We start from the raw sequence: 22,999 nt of genomic DNA, 5'->3' as shown, positions 1-22,999 counted from the left end.
ATATGGGCTCTACCCCTAGTTCCGCTGCTGTTAACACAGAACAACTACAACATCCTGCATCCAAACCTGAAAACTCTGCAGCTGACTGCCTGGAACATTACATAAGATTAATTAACCCAAATTTATCCCAAAGGGTTAAAGATATTATCCTTGAGGCTCACAGACCCTCAACAAGGAAAAATTATGCAGCAAAATGGAAAAGATATCTCATTTGGAGTACTGCAAAGGGAGAAGATGTGTCACTGGTGAACATAGCCAACATCCCGGAATACTTGGCAGAGCTCTTCCACACAGGCCTGTCCTATTCTTCCATCAAGATACATGCATCAGCTATTTCGGCAGAATACAGAGTGGATCCTCCTGTCTTCTCACATCCTCTGCTCAGGCAGTTTCTGAGAGGAATTAAAAATGTAAAACCTCCTAGGAAACCACCATTGCCAGCATGGGACTTGAACTTTGTGCTAGAAAAATTGACACTTCCTCCTTTCGAACCAGCAGCAACAGCAGACTTACAATACTTATCCTGGAAGACTGCTTTCCTGCTGGCAATCACTTCAGCAAGAAGGGTATCTGAACTACAGGCTTTAATGGCAGTGCAACCCTTCCTGATCTTCCATCAAGATAGAGTGTCCATGAGAACAAATCCTACATTTATGCCTAAGGTGGTATCCAGAGTGTCTTTAAATCAGGCTATCCACCTACCTACATTCTTCCCCAACCCACAGAACAGGGGAGAAAGACTGTTGCATACCTTGGATGTACATAGACAGCTACGCTACTACCTGGACCGGACCAAGGGCAAAAGAACAACTGACCAGCTACTGGTAGCATATGCAACAGGAAGGGAAGGAAAAGCAATTTCAAAACAGACAATCTCCAAGTGGATAGGAAATTGCATTAGATTTTGTTACTCCTATCATGGAAAGAAAACTCCAGAGAACATCAGGCCACACTCTACAAGGGCTACAGCCACTACCACAGTGTTCTTACGAGGAGTGGCTACCAAGGACATTATAGAGGCTGCTACTTGGACCTCCGTGCATACATTTGCCAAGCATTACAATTTACCTTTATACTCTAGATCCCGAGCAGGTTTTGCCACTGCTGTTTTGCAAGGGATCCTAACTACACCATAATCTCTTCTTTCCTCCTCCCCTAGTTTGGCTATGGTATTCTACCCATTTGTAAGGACTGCAGATGCATCCTTGAAGGACATAGTACAGTTTTGTACCTACCATAAATGTAGATGTCCGATAGGAATGCATCTGCAGTCAGGATTACCCACCCGCCTTCCCCTCTGTGGTACTCCTAGGGTATTTGCCCAACTTATAGCTAGCTGGGGGGGGATCTATTATGGTGTATTTGTTTGTATATATGTACATACATGCTTATTTTTTGTGTTTGCTCTCTATTATTTGGAAACATTGGCATTTATCCAAATTTAGCCTTCCAAGAGGGCACCTGGCATCTGGGGCAAGAAACCCTGAGGAAAATGGCGTCGGCTGATGCCTTTATACCCGAATAACTGCAGCTATGATGTCGGGTGAAGTGCGACACCAGCCGAGGCCAGACCCAGACTTTGGAATCCGGCCGACCGAAGGGCTGCCTGACGGCAGGACAACCCATTTGTAAGGACTGCAGATGCATTCCTATCGGACATCTACATTTATGGTAGGTACAAAACTGTACTTTCTGAGATGTATGTGCTGGCTCTGGGAGGATGGCTTCAGTTATGACCTAGTCAGATCCATCCATCCCCCTGGGGGCCTTGGCTTTTGACAGCTTCGGCCTGGCTCTGTTCAGAGACTTCGGTTCTGGGGTGGACTCTGCTCTTTCTCCTCTGTTGATTTCAGCTCCAGGGAAGGAGAGGGGAATTTCCCTTGGTCCGTCAGCCTTACAAGTAGCAGAGAAGGCTTTCTCTAGACCAAGAGATGTGACTCCTCATCCCTGGGTCCTACCCATTGTCATTTCATCAGAGCTTTGATTCCATCCATCCTGGCATTGGTCATCCCCCCCAGGTAAGTCTGCAGACCACTTTCCCGCAGGGGGTCCTTGCTTCTACTGATTTTTCCCCTGACCATCCCACAGAGGAGGTTCATCGGAAGAAAACATGCAAGAGGAGGCATGTGGAGTCTCCCCTGGAGTCCTTAACCAAGGACACTGATTTCAATGAGGGAGAAGGATCCCCAGATCTCCACTAGACAGTGTCTTCTTTGGAGACATCCTTGAACTCCTGAGGCAAAAAGGTGCCTGGTCATTCTAAAATCCTTCTTCAAAGGAGTTAATTTTTTTAGAGACTTTCAAGGCAGGCCCTTCTATATCCTGGGTGACTCCTCCAGCAGACACATTTACCGATCTAGTTTCCTGCCAGGCGTGGAAGGAACTGGACACAGTCAAGCCAATCCCCAAGCATCCCCCATCAGAAACATTTACCGATCTAGTTTCCTGCCGAGCATGGAAGGAACTGGACACAGTCAAGCCAATCCCCAAGCATACTGATAAATTTGTCTCCCTTCTGATCACATATACTGGTACATGTGTGTCCCACTTGATGCCATTGTGGTGTCGGCAGCCACTATAAAAAAGGAGCTCGCCAAACAGAGCTCCCCTGTTCATCCCCCGAACAAGGAGATTCTGGCCTTGGACAGATACGTAAAGCAGGTGTATGCCTCACCTACCTTCGCGTTGAGAGCTTTAAACTGCATGGAACACTTAACATTTTACATGTCTGCAGAGAGATCTGGTCAAAGAGCTTACCAACTCTCCAGTTGGTGACTTTCTTCCCTGGCAAATTCTTCGATGAGGCTGATCTTGCACTCTGTGGAATGTACCTCATGAGCAGCTGGTACAGGCATGGCCATTAGGAAACATGCCTGGATATGCCTTTGCAATTTCATGGAATCCTTCACGGCGTTGTTCATTAACACCCCCTTTGGTGGCTCCTCATTGTTTGGACCATCCGTGAAAGAAACTCTTACCTGCAGTGAGAAGGATGGAAAGACCTTGTCTGCTGTAGGGAGCAAGTTTTCTACCCCCCTAAGGATTTTTTGGACCTTTTCAAGGATTTGGGGGGGGGGGGGCAACCAGCTTTGATTCAGAAAATCTCAGGTCATTTCCAGGATTCGCATGGGGATACCTCTTCCATGGGCAGAGGAGGAGGTTTTAACAGTATACACCACCCCAGAGGCAGGGCAATCCACAGACTCGAGGCTTATCGTTAAATGGTTCCCTAAAGCCTTATCAACGGACCTGAAGTGCTGCCTGACCACTCACTTCTGGAGGCAGTGATGTCTATCCCTGCACCTAGATGGCTGGACAAACAACAAGGTTCTTATATTCCCCTTTCCCCTTCATTTCCAAGTACCACAAGGTTACTGTCTGACGTGCCACCCAGTCGGAGGGAGTCCGCTCTTCGAGAAGTTCAAAAACTTCTGTAAAAAAAGAATTATCCAAGAGGTCCCGATCGAACAAGTAGGATATGGCACTTATTCTCGCTTCTTTTTTGACGCCAAAGAAAACAGGGGACCCAAGACCAATTTTGGATGTCAACAGCCTCAACCTACATGTCAAAAGTCGAAGTTCCAAATGGTTATGGTTCAGTCCATTCTGCCGCTTCTACACAAGAACGATTGATGCGCTCTGTAGATCTCCAGCATGTGTATTTATTATCCTAACAAAATGAAAAAATGCTTCAGGAGACACTTGCACTTTCAGCTGGGGACCAATTATTACCAATTCAGAGCGCTGCCCTTTTGTCTCGCCACAGCCCCCCAGGTGTTTACCAAATGCATGGCAGTTGTTGCAGCTCACCTGAGGCTGAGAGGATTCCAGGGGTTATCATATTTAGACGACTGGCTGCTTATTGCACCATCAAGGCATCAACTGGTTCAGGTCAGGGATTACCTGCTACATATCTTCAATTCCCTTGGCATTTCAATAGACTTGACAAAATCCATCCTGATTCCTGTGCAGAATCTAGAGTTTATTGGAATGCAACTGAACACTCCAATCAAGTAGTTTCCCTACCTCTGCATCACATAACTTCTCTGAGGCAGCAAGTCCAGCACTTATTGCATTTTACATCCCCTCCAATGCAGTTAGTACTGAGTTTGTTGGGTTCTATGTCATCGTTCTCATTCCCTTATCAAGATACTTAATGCAACTTCTACAATGTACTCTAGTTGTTCAGTGGTCCATTCTGTACCAGCCTCTATCTATTCCTATCTGACTAACTCAGATCTGCAGAAAGCATCTCAAATGGAGAATGCAGTCAAACGACATATTGTTGGGCAGGTCATTTTCCTCTTCCCCCTCCACTACCCACTGTGACCACAGGTGCTTCTCTGTTTGGGGGGGGGGGGGGAGTGCATTGTCAGGGAAAGATGGCCCAAGGCATGTGGTCCCAGCATGAGACCAACCTGCATATCGGTGTCCTAGAGATGAGAGCAGTCCTTCTATGTTCTTCCTCTGGGGGCAATTGAAGTTCATTCAGACAACATATCAGTGGTCTGGTATATAAACAAGCAAGCATGCCTATTATGCCGAGAAGCCATGAGAGTTTGCGAATGGGCGATCTCTTCCAGACACTTTCTAATTGCAGCACACATTCCTGGGAAAACCAGTCAGTCTCAGCAGGTCCATTCTAACCTCTCACGAGTGGTTCCTCAGTCAAGCAGTAGCAAGCAAGATTTCAACTGTTGGGGCCTACCTTGCTGCAGTCTCTGTACTTCTCCCATAAACAACAAATGCAGCGAGTACTTTGCTCTGATCCCCCCAAAAGGCGAGTCTGCGAGGAATGTTCTAATCCACGATTGGCCCCCGGATCTCCTTTATGCTTACCCCCCCCCCCCCCGATCCCAAAATTATTTACAGAAAGCCAGCAGGCTGAATGGTTCAGTGATCCTCATTGCCCCCTTCTGGCTTTGTCAGGTATGGTTACCTTTCCTATGGTCTTACCCAAGTATCCCCATGGAAAGGACCTCATCTCCCATCCATCAGAGCATCAAAAACCCAATCTCCACACACTCAAGCTAACCGCATGGTTTTTCCACTTCCAGTGATTATAAGAAAGTCCAGGCTAGCTTCCCCAGTTTGCAGCATAATCTTGGCTTCCCAGAAAGCTTCCACAAAAAAAGGTATACAACAGTAAATGGAGACTATTTACAATCTGGGCTTCGAAGGAGAATATTGATCCATTTACAGCTTCTACGTCAGCTATTCTCCTTTTTCCGAGTTCACTTTTTCATGATGGCACCAGTTTCTCTACCATTAAGCTACAGCTGGCTGCCATTTCTAATTTTAATTCAGGAAAGGGATCTTCCTTTATTTCCTCATCAAAGTTTTGCAAAGCCTTTGAGGGGTGTTTTTCTGCTAAGGCCTCCAGTAAAAGATTCTTCTCCTTGGGACCTTACAATTGTCTTTCAAGGCCTCACTCAAAAAAATGTTCAAACCAGCTGATAGTTGCAACCTGAAGACGATTTTCTTGGTAGCCACCATAGGTTCATAGGTTAGTACTAGGCTAATTGCCCCTTGTGGGCCATTTTAAGCCTAGCCAATTACCACACGTGAGAATCAAACCCTGTACCTTGTGTTTGCCAGGTAAACACATTAACCATTATGCCATTCTCCTTTGTCAGCCAAGAGAGTATCTGAACTGCAAGACTTTTCAGCTAAACCTCCTTATATTATTTTTCATAAAGACAGCAGTTCCTTAAGAACTAATCCATCCTATATGCCTAAAGTTGTAATAGAATCCAACCAGTCCATTCAGTTGCCAGTTTTCTTTCCAAATTATTCAAACAAAGGATAATACATGTTACATCTACTCGATGTTCATACACAGTTGTGATTCTGTCTGCGCAGGACAAGGAAGCACAGAAAATCTGATCATCTCTTTGTATCCTTTTCTATTAATCATTTGAACAAAGCAGTACCCAAGATTACTCTGGCTAAATGGATAACAGATTGTATTTCTTCCCAACAAGGGGTTGAATTGCCTTATTCACCTAAAGCCCACTCCACTAGGTCCATGGCCACTTCATCTTTTTCTGCTAGAACATCTATTGATGAAGTATGTGCTTCAGCCACTTGGTCTAAGACTCTTGTTTCTCATTATAAATTGGACATTATCTCCAGAAGCAGGACATCTTTTGGCTTGACGGTGCTCCGGCATATCCTTCCTTAGAGGCCACCCAGGAGTTACGTAGCTGGAGACTCTGACCCAGTAGTGAGGAAGAATGAAAAGGGCACCATCAGATATAGAAGTTATGTACTTGCCATAACTAGGCATGTGTGTTGTCCATTTTCATTCTTTCTCACATCCCACCCATCCATCCCCCAGCCTTGGCATCTTTAAGAAGTTACCTAGAGGAATTTGGAACCCATTGGTTCGTGTTTTGAGCTCCAGAATCTCTTGATGTTCTTCGTATTTCACTGTTGCAGTCATCACATTTGGGTTATCCCTGCCAGGGTAGCCCTCGGTCATCTTGAATACCAGAGGCTTAGTATTTCTGCGTCAGTTGCTGCCGCTTCAGGACTGACATCAGGTAGTCAGTAATATAAAGTAAGGCAGCCGACACCATTGCATCACTCTTTCTTGCTGAGGAGCCCGAAGCAGAAGCAGTTCGCACGAGTGCTGGTCGACCACTACCTGAGTTTCGTCTTCTGAATTGAAGCTGAAGTCTTCTAAAGCTAAGTACCCCATTGGGGATCCTTTTTTCTTGCTCTAACCGATGTTAGAAAAAGTTAACATCGCCTGTGGAAAGCAAATACCACACCGAGACTTTCATTCTTACTGCGTCACTTGTTTAGGCCCAGACCATGACATCCTTCACTGTCGCTTTTGTGCTTTGTTTAATGCCAGAACTATACATTGTCGGGCCCTTGTTGTAGCTAGATATTTTTGCTTACAGTCCTCGAATTCCGATATGGCTTAGGTAAGCCATCCAACAGCAGATCTTCTGAAAAAACGTAAGGATAAAGACAGAGATAGACCGTACAGGTCCAAACCTACCGAAGATGCTTTTGTTAAGCTAGTAGTCAGTTCTCTGGTCCTCAGTGAGGTGCTTTTGTAGCCCCTGATGCCCGCTTCTGTGGATTCGCAGGCCACTACCAAGACACTTTGAGTCCGTATGCCGCAAAACTCTGCTTCGACTAAGGATCCTGTGGTTGTCTCTACCTTGGATGGGTCCGGAGCCGCTGAGCAGGCACCGGCTTCCGAGGAAGTACTTCGCACTACTGATTCTCAACACAAACCGACGACTACTTTCACGTCTGCCGTTCTTTCAAAAACTACCGAGTTTCTAAGGCCCAGTGTATGAACCACACCCAAGAAACAGACGACCCAGTCTCGGTCACCTGCTTCCTTGCCTCAGTTTCAAATGCATAAAATGACGGAAGACCTTATCATGCTGATCAGGGGAAGCCGAGCTACCCATGGGGAAGCCGAGCTACCCATTCCAAAAGAAAGAGATCTGTCCCCAGTAGTTTTTTCTGAACAGGAGTTTGAAGACTCTGATGCATCTGAATATGAAGACATGCAAACCCCTCTCTGCTTATGAGGATTCTGATGCAGAGGAATCCATTCCGTCAGCATCTCCACCTGAGGACTTTTCCTTTGGGGGGAAACCCTTCATACCTTAAGGGATCATTTCCAATGAGAATGTCAGGACTACCCTCAGTCTAAAAAGAGACTCAGAGAATTCTTAACTCTTCCACAGCACAGACCCCTGGCCATTCCCCCAGTCCTGGATGTTGTGGATGATGTTTTCATGTAACCTAGTTTGACTCCTGACACCCTCCCTCCTGCTCCCAGAAAACCTGACCGGTATTTGAATCCCTGACTCTCACTAATTTCTTTTCAAAAATCCTACTGCTGACCCTAAGGTAATTTCTCAAGGGCCTAAAGAAATTAAAGCAACTTCTGCTAAGAATCCCTCCCCCTCAGATAGGGATTCCCGACCACTAGACAGATGGGGTAAAAAAGTATACACCTTTGCTTCTCTTGCTATCAGAGCACTAAATTGTCAGTTCCATATGCTAAAATTTCAGCAACATACCATAGAACTCCTCAAACAAAAAGTGTCGTCCTTTCCTGCTTGTGCTGAAAATAGAGTTACAAGAGTTGATGCATTCTGCAAGTCAGGTAACTAAGAACACCATACACTGGTTTTGATGCCCTAGAAGCTTCTTGCAGGGGAGCAGTCACCGACTCTGTCCTTAGAAGGCATGTTTGGCTTAAGGAGCAGCCCTTGCCAGACCATGTCAAATCTAAATTATTGGCTGCACCCTTGCACAAAGACAACTTATTTGGCACCAAGGTAGAGGAAGTCTTAAAAAGGATGGAAGAAAAAGCTAAATCTATTCAGACGGTTAAGGATTTCCTACAGGTCCAGCCACCCAGGTTCAGCAAGCATTGCCCCTTCAAACACTGGTCCTTTCTTGCCCCCGCCAGGTCAGTTCAGCCCAGACCCCAGGGAGGCAGACCCCCCCAGACAGCAGCTACAGGGAATGCAGAGATCAAAGCAATGGAGTTCCTCCACTACAAAACCAGGGAGTTCAAAGCCACCCCCTCATGGTAAGAACTCACAATGACTCTCCTCCCCCACACCCTCCCTCTGCCCACCTGCACTTGCCCCTAGGAGGAAAGCTCTCTTTCCACGCAAGCACCTGGGCCACCATTACCAACGACAGCTGGGTCCTCAACATAGTATCACAGGGATACAGATTTTCCTTCCACACTCTTCCAACCCCAAAAGGGTTCCCAGATCTTTCTCCAAACCAGTGGGTAGAGGCGAAAAAGCAAGTCCTTTATCTGGTCTCTATATGGGCAAAAGAACATGTTCCTGCAGAACAGATAGGCCAAGGTTTCTACTCCAGACCTTTCCTGATGCCCAGAAAAGAGGGCACCTGGTGCCCCATCCTCTATCTATCCATTCTAAACACCTTTCTGGTGATACCAAAATTCAAAATGCACACCCTCCAGCAACTGCTACCCATGCTATCCAAGAATGCTTGGCTAGCCACCCTAGACCTAAAAGAGGCCTACCTCCACATTCCTATCAGGGAATCTTGCAGGAAATATCTACGTTCCAGGGCAGGATCTCTGCACTTTCAGTTGTCTGCGGTTCCCTTTGGCTTATCTCCTGCTCCTAGAGTTTTCACAAAATGTCTGGCAACCGCCACTGCTTTTTGCAGACAAAGGAATATCCAAATTTACCCATACTACAACTGCCTGATTCAAGCAGACAGTCAGGAAAAGCTGCTTAAGCACCTGTCCTTTGTAAAGTCCCTACTGACCTCCCTAGGGTACACTATCATCAAAAAGAAATCCAAACTAGTACCCTCCTAAAGGATTATATTCCTGGGAGCAAGCCTGGACACAGCATCCCAGATGGCATTCCTTGCTCCAAAAAAGCAAGCTTACCCGACAGCCTACTTCTCTCAACTAGCCACCAGACCCCGGTTATCTGCAAGGAAAATCATGCAAGCTCTGGGGTTCTCTATATGCCAGACTGAATTTGAGGAAACTTCAGTGGTACCTAAAAAGCTTTTGATGTCAACACTCTCAAGACCTAGAAACTCTTATACCAGTGATACCCTGCCTAAGAAAAGATTTTCTTTGGTGGGCAGCAGCATGCTCCCACAACAAGAGATTACCTTTCTCACCATCCCCCACCGACCAGACCCTCATCATAGATGCATCAGACTATGCCTGGGATGCACACCTGGATAACAGGTGCATACAGGGCCAATGGAGCCCACAGCAAATCCATCTGCACATCAACCGAAAAGAGATGTTCGCTGTCCAGCACGCATTGGCAGCATTCAGGCCCCTTCTCTCCCCAGGAGCTCTCCTGATCAAAACAGATAACACCAATGTGATGTGGTATATCAATCAGCAGGGAGGGACTCGCTCCTACTCTGTATGCAGTCTAGCCATGACCCTTTGGCACACAGCCTCTGCCATGCAACTCCACCTGTTAGCCCAATTCCTGCCAGGCTCTCTAACCTCTTTGGCAGACCACTTAAGCAGAAATCTTCTGGACCCAGAGGAGTGGCAGCTAGACCGAAGAACCTTCACCCCAGTAACTCAGAAATGGGTACCCCGAAGGTCGACCTCTTTGCTTCCCACACCAATCATCAGTTCAGCACGTTCTGAACCAGGGAACCTCACTGCATGGCATGGAAAGTGGATGCCGTATCATTCCGCTTGGTCAACCTCTTGGTCTGTGCATTTCTCCCACTACCTCTCATCACCAGGGTACTGCTCAAAATAAGGGAGGAAAAACCAAGGACAATTCTGATTGCTCCAAACTGTCCTCGCCAGCACTGGTACCCACTGCTGCGCAGTCTGTCCCCACTGCCACCATGGCATTTCCCTAAGACCCCATCCCTCCTAACCCAGAGGGAAGGAGAATTTATGCATCCCCATTTGCAGACCCTCAATTTGGCAGCTTGGCTTATTCTCTGACCACTGATCAATCTGCCAATCTCAGTAAACAGGTGCTAGATGTTATACTTGAGGCTAGACGCCCTAGCACTAGAAAGTCTAATGCTGACAAATGGAAAAGGTTCTGTACCTGGATTCAGGCTAAGGGAGCAGGTGCGGCACAGCCCTCCCTACCTCTCATTCTGGATTACCTAGCTGACCTGCTACACAGTGGTCTCTCCTTCTCCTCTATTAAAATTCATGCCTCTGCGCTATCTGCTCATTTCAACACTGAGCCACCCACTTTCCTCACACCCTCTGATCAAACAGTTCCTAAGAGGGGCTAGCAACTTGAGGCCACCCAGAAGAGCACCGACCCCAGCTTGAGACTTAAACTCTATGTTGGAAAAGCTCACCCTAACCCTCCTTTGAACCAGCATCTTCAACTGAGTTAAAGTTTTTCTCCTGGAAGACCGCCTTTCTTCTGGCCATCACTTCAGCCAGAAGACTCCGAGCTACAAGCACTCATGGCTGTAGAGCCCTTCATCATCTTCCATGCTGACAGGGTGTCCCTCAGGACTTAACCCATCCTTCATGCCCAAAGTGGTGTCCAGTCTGGCTCTCAACCAATCCATTCATTTGCCCACCTTTTTCCCTAACCCAGAAAACAAGGGGGGAAGGGATCCTGCACTCTCTAGATGTGCACAGACAGCTCAGATTCTATCTAGACAGGTGTAAATCATTCAGAAAGACTGATCAATTACCGGTCAGCTGTATTGCAGGGGCAGAGGGCAAAGCCATCTCCAAACAATTTCCAAATGGATAGCACACTGCATCCATTTCTGTTACAAGCAACACAGGAAATCTCCCCCTAAGGGGGTCAAGACTCACTCTACCAGAGCAGCCTCCACCTCTGCAGCTTTCCTCAGAGGAGTTCCTACCAGGGACATCCTGGAAGCTGCCACATTGACATCTGTTCACACCTTCACCAGGCACTACCACCTGCCTATCTTCTCCAAATCCAGGGCAGGTTTCACCACTGCAGTCTTGCAGGGCATCCTAGCCAGCCCCTAGTCTCCTTGACTGCCTCCACCCTTTTCTTCAGCTTTGGGAATCAACCCAAATGTGATGACTGCAACCATGAAACATGAACATAGTACAGTTGTGTACTCTTACATAAATGTAGATGTTCAAGTGTATTCACTGTTGCAGTCCTGGTTTCCCTCCCTTTCTCCTTACTAGCAACTTTTTGGTATTTCCTTTCTGCTGGTGGGGTTCTTCCACCATATCCTGCCTCCCACTTGGGGGCTCCTGACAGACAGGGCAAGAAAAACTGATGTAATGGCGTCATCTGCCTTACTTTATAGGACTGACGACCTGATGTCAGTCCTGAAGCGACAGCAACCGACGCAGAAATACTAAGCCTCCGGTATTCGGGCCAGCCGAGGGCGACCCTGGCAGGGATAACCCAAATGTGATGACTGCAACAGTGACTACACTCGAACATCTACATTTATGATGAGTGTACACAACTGTACTTTCTGTTCTATTTCCTCTGGCTGTATAACTATTAGGACAGCAAACTGGATCTGAGGAGTTGGGGAAGGTATGATGCATTATGGGAAAGGGAGGAGCGCGAGACTCTGATCCTCAAGTCTAGTGAATGCAGCCGAGTTGGATACGATGTCTGATCCATAGACCCAATAGTGAGGAAAAACAAAAATGGACAACACAGATGTCAAGTTAATGTAAGTCCATAACTTCTATATACTAACTAGGGGTGGGAGTGCTTTTAGATTTTACATTTCCTGACTCTTGCTTTTGAGATTTTATTTTTATGTGATTTGTAGCTCTTTCAATTCTGTCTACAGTACCATTTGCAGAAAGACTGCATTATTTATCGTTTGACTCCTCGGCATTGCTTTGTCTTGTTACATTGTATACATTGCAAGATGGTACACACTAGAAAAAATTATGGCATAACTCTTTGTTCTGCATAATTGTAAAACTGTCTGTATTTCTTAGCATAATTGTCTTTGTCTTGTTTGAAAGAGAGGAGCTTGAGCTCTTTCCACTTCATTCAAGGGGAACCACCTAAATTTCTTACAGGAAAAAGCTGGCTTCATCGTACTGGGGATCAAAGGCCCTGTGTAGTGAATTGACTGTTATAGCATCTTCTAAATGTCACCCCTTTTGTGGGTCTTGCTGTTATGTTCTCTTTGTCTTGCATGTTGGAAGCTTAGATTAATTTTATGCTGTAACATTTTGCAGCAGATAACATGGGCAGGCATACACGAGTAGATTAGCTTTGGGCTTCAGGTCCAAAGACAAGCAGATTCAAGTAATGGACACTAGCTTTAGCTTCTCTTGTATATGTAGAGCCCTGCATAAGTATTTTTGTCCCTTTTAAATGTACTTTCCTTTCTTTTAACTGCTGTTTTGCAATTTACTGACAATTGGTTGTGGTATACTAAGCAATTGTAAAAACAAGTAACGTTTGCCCTTGGATTGTATTATTTTCATTGATTAGATTCTCATTTGCTGAGTCTGCTGTGAGAGTGTTAAAGTGGGAACAAGAATGCTTCTTTAGGCTCAGCAGACAAGCTGGTCTACAGTACTTTAACTGTATTAATCTCTGCCCTAATTGGTATTAAGCCCATTGTTAAACTGTGTTTTAAGAGATGCATTCTCACAAGGTAAGCTGATAGGCTTCCTTTCAATTGTTTTTATGTATGTCGGTGTGATATAGCAGAGTTTAAGCAAAGTGAAAACTATTTATCACATTGTATAACCCAAGTGATTCCCACAAGGCCTACTTGTTCCTTTTAGCACTAAGCAGAAGCATTCCTGCTGTATAATATGGGGAGTATTTAAAAATATATAAGCATTGCAAAAGCTGATCTGTCTATTAAGTATAGATGCTGGAACTCAGTTGCCCTGTTACAAGATCTGCAGCTCTGACTTCAGGAGTAACATGTTATATTATGAGACTAAGCAACACGCATGGCCTCTATCTAGATGAAAGGCGCTGTAATTGAATAGGTTACAGTTCACTAGCCATCCAAATTGAATTTCTGAAAGAAAGATCAGTATATTTATATGGAAAGGAGCTAGAACAAGGAGATCTGTGGTCTGTCACTACCAAACTGTTGGAATTGGCTCCTGTGCAGAAACTGTTGGAATTGGCTGCTGTGCAGATGTTCTTCGTGTTTCACTGTTGCAGTCATTACATTTAGGTAATCTGCTGGCAGGTTGCCCTCAGTGGGCCTGAATAACAAAGTCTTGGGTCCTGCGTCGGTTGCTGTCTCCTCTTCCATGACATCAGGTCATCAGGGGTATAAAACATGCAGCCGATGCCATTTTAATGAGTCTTTCTTGCCGTGAGGTGCCCGAAGCAGAAGCTGTTCGCAGAAGTGCTGGTCGGCCGACACCTGAAATTTTCATTTTCGAGTTTCAGAACCAAAGTCTTCAAACTAAAGCTAAGGACCCCGTTGGGGAAACTTTTTCTTGCTCCTTACCGATGTCAGTAAAAGTTAATAATTGCATTACTTGTGGGAAGTAAATACCTCATAAGGATTTTCATTTGTACTGTATTCCTTGCCTAGGCCCTGATCACAACGTGCCTTGCTGTCGGTTTTGTGCTAAATTTAACCAGCGCACTATTAAGCATCGGTATTTTTTTGCTTCTAAATATTTTGGTTCAAGATTTAACTACCCTGAAATGTCGTCAATTATCAATCCGACTACCGGAGTTCACAAAAAACTCAAGGAAAAAGAGACAGACCGTCTAAGTCCAAAACCGACGACGAAGCTTCTCCTAAGCCAGTCGCCAGTTCACCAGTACTCAGGCACTTTCGCAGCCCCTCATACCCGCTACTTTTGAGTCGCAGGCCTCTACCGAGACCCATTCGGAGTCCAGTATGCCGTGAGATTCGCAAAGTATTGAACCCACGGATGTCTCTCCCTTGGATGGGTCCGGAGCCGCTGAGCAGGCACTGGCTTCTGAGGGTGTTTTCAGGCCTCAACATTTTTATATTAAAGCAACGCCATCCACAAAAACAAGGACAAAAACGAGTTCTATGTCTAAAAAACCAACGCATGAGCCATGTGCTCAGGCCCCTATGCCTAAAAAAACAAATGATCAAAGTGGCTGAGGATTTAATTCCCTTGATCAGGGGTTCCCAGCCCCCCCCAGCTAAGAGGCCTAGGCAAGGCACTGATTATGAATCTTCAGATCAGGTTTCCATTTCTTCTGATTCCTGTTCTGATCAGGAATTTTCTATTCCACCTTATGAGGATTCTGATGCAGAGGAATCCATCCCATCTGCATCTCCACCTGAGGATTGGTCTTTTGGAGAGACTTTGCATACTTTAATGGAACACTTTCACTGGGAGAGTCAGGACTTTTCTGAATAAAAAAAAGAGGCTTGGGGATTTCCTTCTTCCTCAGCATAGGCCTTTGGCAATACCTCTTGTATTAGACATTGTTGATGATGTGTTCTCGGAATCAAGCATGGCTCCTTATTCCCTGCCTCCGGCTCCTAGTAAGCCAGACAGATATGACAGGGTTCCTGACTCTCACAAATTTCTTTTCAAAAATCCTGCTGCTGATCCTGAGACTAGTTCTCAGGGTCCCAAGGATGTTAAGGCTTCTACAGCCAAAAATCCTTCTGATAGAGATTCCAGGGCACTGGATAGATGGGGTAAGAAGGTTTATATGTCGGCAACCGTGGCAATCGGGGATTTAAACTGCCAGTTTCATATGCTTAAATATCAACAGCATGTGATGGGCTTACTGAAACAGAAAATGATGTTGATTTCTGATTGTGTGGAAAACAAGAGTTACAGGATTTATTGCATTCAGCAGAACAGGTTGGAAAGCATACTTTGCAATGTGGTTTTGATTCCTTGGAGGCCTCTTGCAGGGCCGCCGTAACTGGATCTGTGATAAGAAGGCATGCCTGGCTCAAGGAGCAAAATCTGCCTGATCATGTTAAAGCTAAATTGTTGGATGCCCCTTTACAGCATGACAGTCTATTTGGTAATAATGCAGAAGAGGTTTTAAAGAAAATGGAAGACAAACCTAAATCTATGAAACTGTAAAAGATTTCTTGCAAGTGCAGCTACCCAGGTTCAGTAGGCACTGGCCTACTAAGAATTGGTCCTTTCCTGTGTCCAACAGAGCCATTCAGGGCAAACCCAGGTGCTCAAAAGGCTCCAGATATCAATCACAGGGATCTCACAGGTCAAAGCAATGGGGTGCCTCCACCTACAAATCTGGAGGTAACAGAGCACAACCCTACAGTAAGCAGTCTCAATTACTTTCCTCTACCATCTCCAAGCACTTTCATGCTGAAAATTTGCAGTTAATTACCCAGAACAAGCGGGTATTAAACATAGTATCCCAGGGGTACAGATTTCATTTCCATACTTTGCCAATTCCAAACGGATGGCCAGATCTGCCACAAAACCAGTGGGCAGAAGCACAAAAACAAGTCCCTCATGGATATGGGGGCTATTCAACCAGTGCCAGAAAAGGAAAAAGGACAAGGAGTTTATTCACGACTTTTCCTGGTACCCAGAAAAGACAAATCATGGCATCCAATACTGGACTTATCAACTCTGAACACGTTCCTGGACATTCCAAAATTCAAAATGCTGACTTTACAACAGCTCCTGCCTATGCTAGACAAGAATGCCTGGTTGGTAACTCTAGACTTAAAAGAGGCATACCTGCATACCCCAATAAGAGAATCTTGCAGAAGATACCTCCGCTTCAAAGAAGGTTTTTTGCATTACCAATTCTCTGCACTGCCCTTTGGCTTATCTACTGCGCCTAGGGTCTTTACAAAGTGCTTGGCACCAGTAATTGCATTCTGCAGACAAAGAAACATTCAGATGTATCCTTATCTGGATGATTGTCTCATTCAGTCAGAGGACAAGGACACTCTTCAACATCTGGCTTTTGTAAAAAGGCTTCTAGCATGCCTAGGGTACACCATAAACGAAAATAAATCACAGCTGGTACCCTCTCAAATAATTACATTCCTGGGTGCAAGCTTGAATACAACTGCCCAGATGGCTTACCTCACGCCAGACAAAAAATGCAATTGACAATATACTTCAAACAATTGGCAACAAAAACCCAGTTATCTGCAAGACAAATTCTGAAGGCCTTGGGGTTCATAGCATCCTGCATTCTACTGATTCCATATGCGAGACTGCATATGAGGAAACTTCAGTGGTACCTAAAAAGCTTATGGCGTCAACATTGTCACAGCCTGGAAACAATTATTCCTCTCCTTCCCTGCCTACAACAGGAGTTTCTTTGGTGGGCAGAGATATGTCACCAAAACAAGGGACTGTCATTTACTCTACCCCCTGTCACCCAAACCCTAACTACAGATGCATCAGACTATGTTTGGGGTCTCACCTGGCAGGGAGATGCATTCAGGGCAAATGGAGCCCAAACCAAATGCATCTACATATCAACCAGAAAGAAATGCTAGCTGTTCAGAATGCTCTGACAGCCTTCAAGGACTTACTTCATCCAGGACAGCTACTGATAAAGATGGACAGCACCACAGTAATGTGATACATAAGCAGGGGGTACCCATTCATACCCCCTTTGCAGACTAGCCATGGCCTTGTGGAACACAGGCTTAACTTACCAAATACATCTTCAAGCTCAATTCCTGCCAGGAAAGCAGAATACTCTGGCAGACGACCTACGCAGAAATCTTATGGACCCATACGAATGGAAACTGGATCCACAAATCTTCAGCATGTTAACACAAAGATGTGGAAGCCCAGACATAGATCTATTTGTCTCTCCCCAAAACTATCAGTTGGACAAATTCTGCACAAGAACTCAAAACAAAAAAACATGGAAAGTGGATGCTCTGTCCTTTAATTGGAAAAACCTATCAGTCTATGCCTTTCCCCCTCTGCCTCTACTCTCCAAGGTCTTACTAAAAGTCTGACAGGAAAAACCAAAAATGATTCTAATTGCTCCGGACTGGCCTCGCCAACACTGGTTCCTGCTTCTAAGGATTATGTCACACCTTTCTCAGTGGTACTTGCCTCAAACACCTCATCTATTGTCTCAGCAGAACTATCAAATTCTGCACACTCCGCTCCAAACTCTGAATCTCGCAGCATGGCTAATCAACTAATTATTCAAACAATATCTCTCAGTAAACCTGTGATGGATGTCATTTTGGAAGCCAGAAGGCCTAGTACTAGAAAATCTTATGCTGACAAATGGAAGAGATTCTGTGCTTGGAACCAAGCACAAGGAATAGACATAGCAAAGCCCAATATTCCTCAGATTTTACAATACTTAACTGAGATGCTTGACAACGGCCTATCTTTAAAAATCTATGCCTCTGCCATCTCGGCTCATTACAACACAGAGCCTCCCCTCTTTTCTCATCCACTACTAAAACAGTATCTCAGAGGGGCCAAAAATTTAAGGCCTCCTAGAAGAGCGCCAACTCCTGCATGAGACCTCAATTTTGTGCTGGAAAAACTCATCCTGCCTCCTTTTGAACCAGCAGATACTGCTGATATAAAATTTCTTTCTTGGAAGACCACTGAAATCACTTCAGCTAGAAGGGTTTCAGAACTACAGACTCTCATGGCGGTGGAGCCTTTCATTATTTTTTACCCGGACAGGGAGGGCCCTCAGGACCAATCCTTCTTTTATGCCTAAGGTGGTATCCAGTGTGGCTCCTGCCAACTTTTTTCCCAAATCCGCAGAACAAAGGGGAGCGGATTCTGCATTCATTGGATGTACACAGGCAACTAAGATTCTGCTTAAACAGGACAAAATCCTTAAAGTCTGAGCAACTACTGGTAGCATTTGCTGCAGGATCAGAGGGGAAGGTGGTATCAAAGCAGACTATTTCTAAATGGATAAGCCATTGCATTTGTTTCTTCTACTTGCACCATGGTAAACCTGTGCCCAAGGGGATCAGATCCAATTCCACCAGGGCTGCCTCTACTTCAGCAGCTTTTCTCAGATGGGTACCTACCAGAGACATTCTAGAAGCTGCTACTTGGAGCTCAGTTCATAATCATTTACCTCTCTTCTCTAAATCCAGGGCAGGCTTTGCCACTGCAGTCCTACAGGGCCTTATAGCTGCTCGTAATGCTGTTTAGTTCCATCCTCCCATCCATAGCTTTGGGATCCTACCCAAATGTAATGACTGCAACAGTGAAACACGAAGAACATAGCACAGTTGTGTAGACTTACCATAAATGTAGATGTTCAAGTGTATTCACTATTACAGTCCGGGTTACCCACCCGCCAGCCCCCTTTTCTATACCTTTTCTTTCCTTCACTATACTCAAAAGCCTTTGTGGTGTATTTGCTTTTAGTTGAAGGTAATTTTTTGTTTCTAAGGTGCATTTATATATTAAATGTTTATACATATAATTTTGCTCCCCATTTGGGGGGCACCTGACATCCAGGGCAAGAAAAACTGATTAAAATGGTGTCTGCTGCATGTTTTATACCCCCGATGACCTGACGTCATGGAAGAGGAGACAGCAACTGACTCAGGACCCAAGACTTTGTTATTCAGGCCCGACTGAGGGCAACCTGCCAGCAGATTACCCAGATGTAATGACTGCAACAGTGAATACACTCAAACATCTACATTTATGGTAAGTGTACACAACTGTACTTTCGCAGTTCCCTTACTATTGCTTCATCTTGCCTTTCCTCAATTGTATGCATTCTCAAGTCATGAGATGACCTATTACTTTAACTTGCCTACTGTGTTGTTTTCTCTCATCCTGTCTGCTTTCCTTACACTCCACCCTTGATAATGCACTTTGTTAGTGTCATACACACTCTTCAGTTAGGTGTACATACTTAGCCACTCTATTTCCGTTACACTTTGCCAGCTATGTGTTACATATTTTCTAAAAGTCAGATTTCCTCAGGTCTCTGTGGCTGCTACAAGTGAACACGTTACTCCAAGAAAAACCCAATCAGTGCCTGTATTGTTTTAGAATGCTTTAAATGTATTTGAACATATTCCCTGTACTGTGCACCCCAACACACTCTTTGATTTTTACTATTTTTTCTTTTAGATTATAGCATGTGATTGGTTGGAGGTAATTATGATTCCTAGATTCTTATTTGCTCTTTGCAGAGTCACCATTTCAAGTATGTATGCTTTCCCTACATGGTTGTACTAAACTATATACCTTTTTTTTATTAATGCAGTGTGTTTTGCATTAAATCCTAGCTGCCATCTGACCACAGACATGCAGAGAATGCACCATGCCTCACTGGAAATTTGGTATGTCCATTTATAATAATTGCATTAGTCTTGGTGTCCCCACTTGATAGGATGATTTTGCTTCCAACTCCAGCGTGATATGTGACCCAGTTGAACTACTTTATAGTCCCTATATTGGTCCTTGTGGCATGCTGCTGTTTACTGGATTTTCCTCATTGTGGTGCACCCCTCCTGTCGAGTCATACAGTTTCCTTTCTGTGATATCTTAGGTTCTACCTAGTCCATGTCCCTTAATCTGTTATCTAAAGATAAAAGTTATAGGTCAGTCCAGCATCATAAGAAAGGGACAGAACTGTAGGCCCAGAGATAACTGTATTAAATGGGTTTTGTGCCAATTAAAATATGATAAAAGTTCTATTGTCCAGGACTAAGCATGTTAATACTTTTTATAGCACAGTAATCGTACAAGTGAAAATTTAAAACTATTATTTTTAATCTTTCATCTTTCCATTGCAATGTTGCCTTTTTATTGGAACATGTTTTAGAATATCACACCAAAGATGAGGAGCAAGCACATACATCCAAGGCCACCACCTCTGAGTGAGGCCCGTTGTATACAGGTAGCAAAACTCTTGTTTTAGAGGACTTCACTTATCATAGTCTAGCGTTATACCCTATATTTGGACATAAACAATGAGATAAGTAGGACATCTTTGCCAAAAACAAAATTCCCATAAAAAATCTAAGCATCTATTCTTCTTGGTTAGAATACTGAGTTAAGACATTGACTGAAATGTTGTGTCAGTTAACGCTCTGCAGCAGTTGTCGGAGTAAAAGATGGGTTTCTTCTATTCACCACCTTCTCCACATGAAAGAGGCCTGAACTTAGGGTGCCTGCAGTTCTGAAGTCCTTTCAGTGGAAGTTAAGAACAACTTAAAACAAGGGTCTCCCATAACAGATTATTTAGCTGTGCAGAGCAGGTGATTCAAAAGTTGACATGTTGAACTATTGAACTAAGGTGAAAGGCACCTCATAAAATAAGGCTTTACACACCTCAGGAAAAACTGAAGAAGTAGCAATAGGTTCCCCAATGAAACTTAGAAACAGGCAAATTGCAATTATTAGAAAAGTTGCTGAACCCAGAGATAAAACATTTGGAAAAGAGACTGAAGAATAGGGACTAAAAAAGAGATTTGTGACTGTCTGATGGCCAGATTGCAAAAGGTTTGCATTTGTTTTTGTAAGTCTTATGTGTGAAAAGCTTCTAAGAGGAGGAAATGATGGTAATAGCCCTTTCAGAAATGTCAGGACTGCCAAGAATTAATGGAACTAGAGAGGCAATGCTGTTAACTTTGAGGACTTGAGGTCTGGGAAGGGTTTGTCTGATGGGTGAGGTATCAGCGTCCTGAAAGGTTGCAGACAAAGTAGTTTCTCTAATAGAAGGGACAAATCATGGGAAATCATGCTCTTGCATTTCAGTTTGGTTTTCTGGGTGAACCTCCTCAATAAAATAAATTGGGATAATACATAAAGAGCAGGAGGCATCTTTAGCCTGATGAGTATTTGAATCTGTGAAAGGGAAATAGAGATTTCGTAACTGAAGAGACAGAAAGGCCACAAACTGATTTATCCAAGGGGCAGAAACTTCTACTGCAGTGTGACCTCTCATGAGGTATCGAGAGAAAGTAGCTAAATATGCTAGGGAACTGTTAAACTAAGACCTGATGGCCCATTGTCACTGTCACAGCTTGGGAGCAGTGTGCCCCCACCTTGCCCAGAGTACCAGAAGACAAGCTACTGTGTTTGAGTGACTGCAGTGACCTACTGTGACAGGAAGACTTGCAAGGCCAAACAGGATCAAGTAAAAACAACCATCTTCAAGATGTTCCCTGTACAGGCATTATTGGCAGACTTCTAAATCTGAATATAAATCTTTGTTTTGTTGTGGCTAGCTAGCTGGTTGTCAGACAGAAACCATGTGATCAGAGCCATAGGTACTACTTCTGAAAGCAACAGTGTTGGTATACATGTACCACAAAGCTCAGTGTTGATCCCTTTCCTACTTGGCATCTGTTTCTCAGACCTTCAGGCCAATATTCCAGGCCTATGGTTATCTAAGTTTACAGATGACTGTAAACTGGGTGTTTATTACCTCTTCCACTAACTCGGTTGTCCCAACATGGATTTGATCATGTTAGCAATTGGTGCAAGGACAGAGGTCTGAAATTGTATGCGAAAAATGTAGTATAGTTAGTTTTGGTAAACAAAACATTTTTCCATACTGTATAGCTGACGCACCCCTACAACCAGACACTGCTGTAAGTGATCTAGACATTCCTGTTGATAATTCCTCATTTTTTGACCATTATGTGTCTGCAGTAGTTTAGAAAACCTATTTGGTTCATCTAATTTCCAAAAGCATTTCTCACTAAATTTATAGAAGTGTTAATGCCCCTTTACATGCATCTTATCAGACTCACTGTAGATTATAATGCCCCTTTAGGCGTGCATTTGTCTAAACATACCACTCAATCTAAGAGACCACAGAGATTTCTAACTAAACAGATTAGTGACCTCAATTTTAGTTATCAGGATAGAATGACAGCCTTTTTCTCTGCACTCATTTTCTTAGAAACTCCTTTGTCTAGGCTTTTGTGCCATGAAATATCCTTTTTGTCACCCCTGTTCCTTCACAGAACAAATGGCTCCACAAATATCTAGTTAAAGGAGCTAAACTTTCATCAAGAGGTAAATAAGACATGTTGATGTGATGGATTTGTATTCCAACATGTCTCCAACTTCTGGAACAAACTACCACTACATGGTACCAGATACTGTGATGCACCTATAAAACACAAAAATAAACTTTAACAAAGTGAAATTTGGTTGCCTAGGCAGAATTAAATAATCAAGATTAGATTTGCCTTCTCTGTTTTTACCTTTAGAGAGGGACTTCTGGTATTTGAGGATAGGAGGGAAAGCATATGAAGACCCAGATCTTGTTGGACAGAAAAGGCATTTGTTATCAGTGTTAAGGGAAAAGGCAGTCTGGATCAAAAGTAGACTGTTCAGGTGTGCAGCAAACACTGGCCAGCCACATTACTTCACTATGCCTAGAAACACACCTCTGTCCAAAACCCACTCTTAAGAGCTTCCCTTTTCGGCCATGGAGGATGGTCACTTTCCATTTATATATTAAAACAATTATATTTGAAAAAAGTGTAAAATCAAGTACACATCACTGCTCCTTATTTATCCTAAAATGGATGCCCTTAGATAATGTGCTAAGTTAGATTCATCTAATGTCTATACACA

The 22,999-nt window shown here is 44.2% G+C and overlaps 1 protein-coding gene across 4 annotated transcripts in view; it reads left to right on the top strand.

The window, feature by feature from the left end:
- MGAT1 (alpha-1,3-mannosyl-glycoprotein 2-beta-N-acetylglucosaminyltransferase) overlaps positions 1–22,999 on the top strand; it is a 334,206-nt gene that overhangs the window by 284,678 nt on the left and 26,529 nt on the right. Inside the window, exon 2 of one of the 4 annotated variants that reach the window (XM_044084358.1) lies at positions 19,690–19,743. The exons of the other annotated variants lie outside the window; for them this stretch is intronic. The gene's annotated coding sequence lies outside the window, so the exon portion shown is untranslated. The remainder of the gene's footprint in view (positions 1–19,689; positions 19,744–22,999) is intronic. 4 annotated transcript variants of the gene reach the window in all.

The sequence above is a fragment of the Protopterus annectens genome, chromosome 9.part0 (genome assembly GCF_019279795.1).
Source record: "Protopterus annectens isolate FY-2018-M chromosome 9.part0, PAN1.0, whole genome shotgun sequence".
Classification (NCBI taxonomy): domain Eukaryota; kingdom Metazoa; phylum Chordata; order Ceratodontiformes; family Protopteridae; genus Protopterus; species Protopterus annectens.
The sequence above is the reverse complement of the archived record's forward strand: the minus strand, read 5'-3'. Positions and strand labels throughout refer to the sequence as shown.